The sequence below is a fragment of the Borostomias antarcticus genome, assembly GCF_949987555.1.
Source record: "Borostomias antarcticus genome assembly, chromosome: 21".
Classification (NCBI taxonomy): Eukaryota; Metazoa; Chordata; class Actinopteri; order Stomiiformes; family Stomiidae; genus Borostomias; species Borostomias antarcticus.
The window spans coordinates 13,365,822-13,374,091 of NC_140254.1; positions in this window are offsets into that span (position 1 = coordinate 13,365,822).

The window sequence follows — 8,270 nt, forward strand, 5'->3', positions numbered from 1 at the left end:
CTCACACACACACACACACACACTCACACACTCGCAGGTTGTCCAATGGTGGTCCAGCGCTGCTGTCTGAGTCTGTTGTGTACCGCGGTCCTCCCGTGTCGCTGTGCTGCTGTCCTCTATCGCTCTCTCTCTGCTTCACACACACACACACACACATACACACCCTCTCACCCCTCCCTCCCTGTTCCATTCAGTCATTCTCTCTCTTCCTCTCTCTCCAATCCCAGTTCTCACTCTCTCTGCGTGAGGAACGTGAGCAGAGCCAGCCTGTATGCAAATGATGTCACCTGCTCTGACCAATGGCGAGCTTGCTTCCTTATCCAGATGCCCCTCCCCACTTGTTTGTGTCAGAGTGCCCCAGAGGACCATGGGCGATTTGTCCTCTGTGGCTGTGGTGAGCTATTTGGAGTTCTCGCTCTCTTTACAAGCCCTATATTTTCCATATGGGGAGAGAGGGGGGGGAGAGAAATTATATTTTATTGCTTATTGATATAGGCAGCTGTATACAAAAATATGTGCTCAATCAAGATTCAAGATTTAAGATACAAGATTCCTTTATTTGTCACATGTAACGTGTGGTGTATATTCACAGTGCAATGTTGCTGCTGCCTTCAAGATTATGCTTGATACATTTATAAATTATGAAAGTTACAGTTTAAATGAACACTAATTACACATAAGTTACAATTTCTATACAGTATACAGTAAGATGGATTAGGCACATGCTATATGGATATAAATAAATAAATAATAAACAAATAACCCAAAAAACAAATACAGAAGTACTTGTTAGGGCTTTCTAGCTTTGGGACCAGACACACGACTCAGGAGGCAGGGCAAAGGTTCAGACCCCTGGGACTCAGGAGGCAGGGCAAAGGTTCAGACCCCTGGGGGTCCGGGGCAGGACGATTCCGCTGGGGGTCCGGGGCAGCATGACTCTGCTGGGGGTCCGGGGTCTGGAGAGTGAGACACTGTGGGAAAAAACAGTCAGTCATACTGTATGAAGATCACAGGTGAGGCCAAAAAAAAAAAACACTGAAAAAAGATGGGATAGAGATACAGCAGGTGGTAGGCTGGCAGCATGGTATGATATGGTGGGATCACAACGATGTGAGTGCAGAGCTGGTTCTCGTAGGAGGTGGTCGTTATTGTAGATGAGGAACAGGTGCGGTGATGAGGGATGGGGAACAGGTGTGTCATGGTTATTTACTATACTTGTTTATGTGTTCAGTTGGATCCCCCATTAGTTGCCACCAGGGTAGCAACTATTATTCCTGGGGTCCACATACAGTAGAAATACAAACATAAACACACACCATACATACAAACACTTACCAACGTTACCAAGCCCCCATCCCCTCAATCATCCAGATCACCAACAATACCAACAAAGACAAGGAAACACAACTCAGTTTCCTCCAGAAAGGAAGGATGTGTCAGAAAATAGAACAAACAAAATGTATTAAAACAGATCAAGATAACAATAAGACCAAGAGACACAGCCTGCAGTCATTCAGAAGTGTGTAATGGACGTGTTAAACTGTAGAAAACTGTTCTCTGCATAGCCAGGGGCGCCGTAAGGAGGGGGGGTAAATTAGGATGATTCCAAGGGCACAGCACTGACAGGGGCCCTAGAGAACACTATTATTATTATGTTTTATTATTATCATAAGTAAGTTAATGTAGCCGACTTAAAATTATAATTGTATGTATTAAAAAAAGTCACAAAAGAAACAAACTGGTGTTTCGTTGCTCTATATTTGACAAAATGTTGATTGTTCAATGTTCAGATGATTAAGCCTTATTTTACCCCTCTCTTTATTCATTGCATGGTTCAGTCCAGAGCGCGCTAGCCTAGAATCTTTAGGTCTATATGATAGCTATATGCAGGGTTGGGAAGGTTACTTTTAAAAAGTAATCCCTTACAGTTACAAGTTACTTGTGAAAAATTGTAGTCAGTAACGTAATCCGATTACCACAATTTAAAAGTAAAGTAAGGGATTACTTTCAGTTACTTTTGGATTACTTTAAATAAAATGTAGGCCTACTGTGAATTTCACCAGATATAAAATGTACTGTGTATTTCACCAGAAATCCTACATTATTTATTATTTTTCTGTGTTCTAGAGCTGACAACATAGCTAAACAGCAGTTGCCCAGTGCCCGCCCAGTTAGAGCAAGTGTTAATGCCAAGAGGTTAGGGTGCGTGTCATCTTGCCTTGGCTAGTTAATTGCAGTCTGCAAAACACGACACTCGTTGCTAATGTAGCTAACGTTAGGTGTAAACGTCGGAGCCAGCTCTAAACTCCAGCTCTAATGCATTCTAAGCAGCTGTGATTGGCGCTATTCAGCTATACAGCTTGCCAGTGGACACACAGCCTTATATTATGGATAAAGCACCCACTGACCAGTTTTCCCATGCAGTTAGTTATAGCTCTTGAATAATGGTGCATTCGTTTATAACTGGGAGGTGGCAAATTGCGACTTGCTAGGAATGATTAAATAAAACGCAGCATGAACTCGCACTTCCTCGTCGCAAATTCGGATATGTTTCTCAGCCTCCAGTTGCCGGCTGATGTCAATATCATATCATCATCATATCATTCGCTATAGCTCGAATGCACACAGGTCGGAGGTAGGTATTTTGCCACTTGCGACTTGCCACCTCCGACCACAAACGAACGCACCATAACACCGACAGGCACTATTGAGTGAAAATAATCTGAATGGGCGCTTGGGTCTGGTTTTCTGGTTGAACACTAGTGCTATACTGTAGAAGCCTACTGCTAGCTAATTTAGCTGTCAGTGGAAGTAAGGTTAACGTTAGCTACCCTAACGTTTGACATTAGCTAACGTTAACTTACCGGCAAATGTTTTTCCAGGTTGGACATTGAGTCCTTGGCCGTCGAGGCAGGTGGCTGGGAGGCATAGTTTACACTGTGCTGTAATATTGTTGTGGTTCTGTGACAGGTAAATAAAAAAAATGCTGGTATTTCCAGGATTTGAATGCACATTGCGGTATTTCTGCCACGATGCCCGTGCTGCTCGCTGTCTGTCTGGCAGCTGTGGTTCAACGAGCACATCAGTGGGAATCTTGTTGGCGCGCTGCGCGCAATTGGTATTACTAGCATACTTCTTTTTTTTTTTTAAAGATATTTTGTAAAACTGATGAGGAGGCGAGGGGTGATTGTAAACCCGCCTGTAATCCCCGTTACTATGCAAATGTAACTGTAATCTATATTACATATTTTAAATCGTACTGTAACGGATTACTGTTTTTTTGTAATCTGATTACGTAACGGCGTTACATGTATCCGTTACTCCCCAACCCTGGCTATATGGCAGCTAAATCACATATTTGCTGGCTGCTAGCAGACATATTGAAATTACATATGCGTGTAGACCACATGTCGCCGACCAGTGCAATATGATTTTGGAGAAAAACCTTCACACTAATCAATATATTCTCTCGGCTACAACTGAACAAATAATCAAAATCTGTGTTTTGTGACACGTTGATGTTGTAACCGCATTTTAGCTGGTTGAAAATATGGCAAAAACAAGTCTTAGACGTTCTGACCGAATATCACCGAGATTTAACCTAGAAATCAATATTGAAAACACGTCTTGTGCTCACTGGGTCCTCCTCATTCACTTCCTTACTGAAAGGAAAAAACGAAAGGGAAATGTTAAACGCCGGTGGCTCTCTTTCATATGCCACTCGTTCACACCCCCCCGGGCCCTTTGGATGAAGATTCACAGCCAGGATTGGTGGGAAATACATAGATACAATCACAGAACAGGAGAGAACATAACAAGCAGAAATACAATCAAAACAGCAGCAACAAATAGAAATATATATAGTCGGTACAAAACTAGTTTGTTTAGACATGATTACAGAATTGATTTTGCAGAATAAAATAAACTGTAGGCCTACCTATGAAATATACTATAGATTTGTGTTGTATTGCATTTTGAGAATGGCTAACGTTAGTTCAGCAATCTAGAACCAAAACACTAAGGGTCTTATTCGGTTTTTTAATATTCGGAATATGCCCATATTCCGTTCATTCAAACGGTTTATTGATTACATGGCCGCGCGCAACCGGAATATTGTCAATATTCCGTTTAAGAAAGGTTTATTGAGTGCATGTAAACGCATCTGCGTATGTGATCTTCACTACAAACCCTCACTCATCCTCTTCCATTCTTTCTTTCTCTACCCTCCTTTCTCTCTCTCTCTCCCTCTCTCTCTCTTTCTCTCTCTTCTGTCCATCTCCCCCCATTCACATCCCTTTCTACTTTCCCTGGATCCTGTCTCGCTTCTTCCCAAGCTGTGTGTGTGCGCGCGCGCGTGCGTACGTATATCTGTGAGGGTGGACTAGTCTATTCTGTTTTTGCCAAACAGCCTCTTTTCTGTCTGTTCATTGGCTGTTGAGGCTGTGAACCAGGAAGTGTGGACAGGACTGGGTTGAGCTTACAGCCCCCTCCTGTGGCCAATAGAGGAACTACATGCAGTGACCTCTAACATTGCAGTATAACTCGATGCTGTATCCGCACTTGGCAAAGATATAGGGGGAATTAATATGGGGGTGAGTTCCGACTGACCCTGCCCAGTCTGCCCCTCATCTCATCGCTCAATTTGGTGTGTGTGTGTGTGTGTGGGCGGGGGGGTTCCACTGAACCCAATACCAATGCATAATGATCAGAATAGCCTGTTATTGATCTGTGTGTGTGTGTGTGTGTGCCTGCCTGTGTGCGAGAAACAGAGCGAAAGAGAGCAGGGCAGATAAAGAGATAATTACCAACAACAGCCATTATATCATTAGTCCTTCCCTGCTTAACTCGTAGTCACCTTATCTCTCTCTCTCTCTCGTTAGTTATTCCAACATTCTAGTTGCATCTATCTGGATGTCTGCATGCAGATATAACAGACAATCCATCCAACAGAGTGATGTTTAGTGTGAGGTTGAACTGAAACATGAAACTATCAGTCTCAGGGAAGTCCTTAGTGTTTAGCTCTGGGTATCTCCTTTCATTCCCTTCAATTATTCGTCAATTACTGGCTGCTTAACCAGACGATAGCCCTTGGAGATGATGGACAAAATTAATTTCCTCAGTCATTATGTTGTGTGAGAGAGGGAGTGTGTGTGTGTGTGTGTGTGTGCACGCATGTGTGTTTGGATCTGTCCATCTTCTGGCCTTGGCCTGGTTACCATGAGAACGGATTACAGGGTGACATCACTGCAGGACTGTGACATCAGCCCAAGATGGTGACTCATTACCTAGGTGTGTGTGTGTGTGTGTGTGTGCGTGCGTGCGCATGTGTGTAAACTCAAAAACAAACACATCATCACTGAATGGTTCAACATTCAAGTGGTTTAATCTATGTAACAAAAATAATTACATTGTCTTTGTTCTAGAAGCCTACTAATATTGAAAAAAACAAAAACATAACATAATCATTAAACAAGACATACATACATTTACCGTAAAACACAGAAATAGAAGAGTAGAATTATATTGCACACCGAGCACAAGTGATTCCCAGTCACAGAGAAGACTAATATCCATCTTGTTAAAATGGAATGTAATAGAATTGTACAGATTGATTGACTGATACAGAATTTAATCCACACGTCATGGTGATATGGTGAATGTGTTTTTACAGTATATAGTCACCCTGACCTAACAGCATCTATCAACCACTTCGACATCCTGCTCTATTCACTCTTAAAGTCTTTGGCACATAAATATGCTGGATATCCTTTCAAACGACTGAATAATTGATTGGTGAAATGCCACAATAGATGAATAGCAATTTATCCTGTCTATTAATCCTTTGATGGCAGACTTTTTGGTTGGAAGTACCAAAAAAGCTTCTCTGCTGTACAAATGATAATCCTAGCCCTAACTTCAACCCCAGACCAAGAAAATCTACTTCCTCAACAGTTAAGAACATACAGTATCTTACCATAGAACAGTACCGTACAATATTTAGAGTAACATACTGTAGAATAGCACTGTACCATCCTTCTCTAGCGTGGCCAAACAGACTATGAGTGCTACCAGTGCTTGACTTGGGCAGGAGCCTACCAGCGCAGAGTAGTGGCACGTCAGATCTTCCACTGCTTGAGTTCATGCACCTCTTATATACTGTAGAATATCAGCGCTAAAGCATTATGGCCTTCCTGAAACTAAACACTGTATAGACAGTACCAGTGAGGACCGGCACCTATTTGGGTCCAAGTCAAACACTGGGTGTTACAGAACACAGGTGCACATTCATCTAGCGGTCCCACCACCCCAGTACTGAGGCGGTGGGGTTGGCTAGCGGGTTGGTGGCGGCTGGGATTGCCTTCCACCGACAGGTGAACAGGTAGGTTAATTTACTGTAGTAACATTACACATATTGCAACGAGAAGCAACAGATATTGAATAGAGACCTATTGAATGTGTGTACCATCTGTCGGTCTGTCTGTCTGTCTTTCCTTCTTTCTTCCCTGCATTTCTCACGTCCGCTGCCAGGTGGCAGTGTGGTCCCTCTCCAGAGTCATACCAACTGAACCATGTTTCCCATTCGCTGCGCAACAAGACTAGACTCCTAGGAGTTCACCCCCCAAAACAAAATGAGTAAATCGCGGACACTGTACAGCCATCTCTCATCCCACCCAAAATGGCTTTTCCTAACCTCGGTCCCTGAGCGAAACCTAGCGTCCCGCGTTATCTATCTTCAGAGGGCGACAGGGGGTGCGACAGCAGCGTGACTGAACGAAAGCACAGCTCCTACAGAGGAGACGGGACGCCAGCGGAACACCAAAGCAATGTGCGCGCGTGGAGAACGGGGGGTGTGCGGAGAGCAGGGGGCGCGTCGGTGTGGGGGACTGACGCCACGCGGGAACGTACAGTCAAACTAGACTGAGGCCTCTTTGTTACACGTACATGTACACTCATACTACTGTATACGGACCAAGCACTCAGTTTCACACACCCACACACACATACCCTCTCACTCACACACACACGCATTCTGTTTATACACAAAGCACTGTAGCTGTGTTGTCATATGAAAGAAGCTCTATGTTAGTGGTACATTTACGTTACTGTATACACGTTTATGTTCATAATATATATGATTATTGTCATATACATTTTCATCTTATTGATACATTTAACAAAAGAGGCCCGTGTTTATCGCTCTTTAGCTAGGAGGGTAGGGAGAGAGGCTTTGACTGACTAGGTCAGAGGGATGGAGCAATCTGATTGGTTGGAATGAGAGAGTAGATGTAGAATTCAGGCACCTGCTCTCTTTCCTGATATACTGTGTCAGACACACACACACACACACACACACTCACACACACACACACACACACAAACCACTGCCCAAGCTTTCTCCCCCTCCTTGCTCTCATTCCCTTTGACTTTGAATCTGAGGGGAATTGAGCATCATCTCTCTATTTCATCATTCCTCAGTGCACTGCCTACCTGGCATTCCAAGAGGAGGAAGAAAGAGAGAGAGAGAGACGAAGAGAGGAGAGGGAGGAGAAGAGAAGGCTATTTCAGGGTATTTCACAGAAAAATATGGAGGCCCTTGTCCTTGATCATAAAAATGCCAGCGATCTGGTAGAGTGTGCAATTACAGACAATAAACCTCTTCTCTCCCTTGTACTGTGTGATTCTGTGTGTTCCGTGTTCTGTGAATTGAAGCTTTTTTGAGGCAAGACTTTCAACTGAATTTGACTTTGAAAAGGCCTCTGCCTCCCATTCGATTCGGCGGAGCCTCTATGGCAGTGAAAGGCAAAGTGAACACACAGGTGGGAGGGGATCAGTGTTTATCACTAAGAAAAATCCTACGCATGTACACACACACCCCTTCATTTTGCTCTTTCATTCTCACGCTCCCTACCTCACCCCCACCTCTACTCTTCATCATTGCATCCTCCTCCCTCCCCTCCTCTCTTCCTCCCTCCCCTCCCCCCAACCTCCTGTCCTCTCCTCCCTCCTCTCCTCCTCCCTCCCCTCCTCCCTCTCTCTTCCTCCTTCCCCTCCCCCCAACCTCCCCTCCTCTCCCCCCAACCTCCCCTCCTCTCTTCCTCCCTCCCCCCAACCTCCCCTCCTCCCTTCTCTCTTCCTCCTTCCCCTCCCCCCAACCTCCTCCCTCCTCTCCTCCCCCCTCCCTTCCCCCCAACCTCCCCTCCTCTCCTCCTCCCTCCCCTCCCCCAACCTCCCCTCCTCTCCTCCCTCCTCTCCTCCCCCCTCCCTTTCCC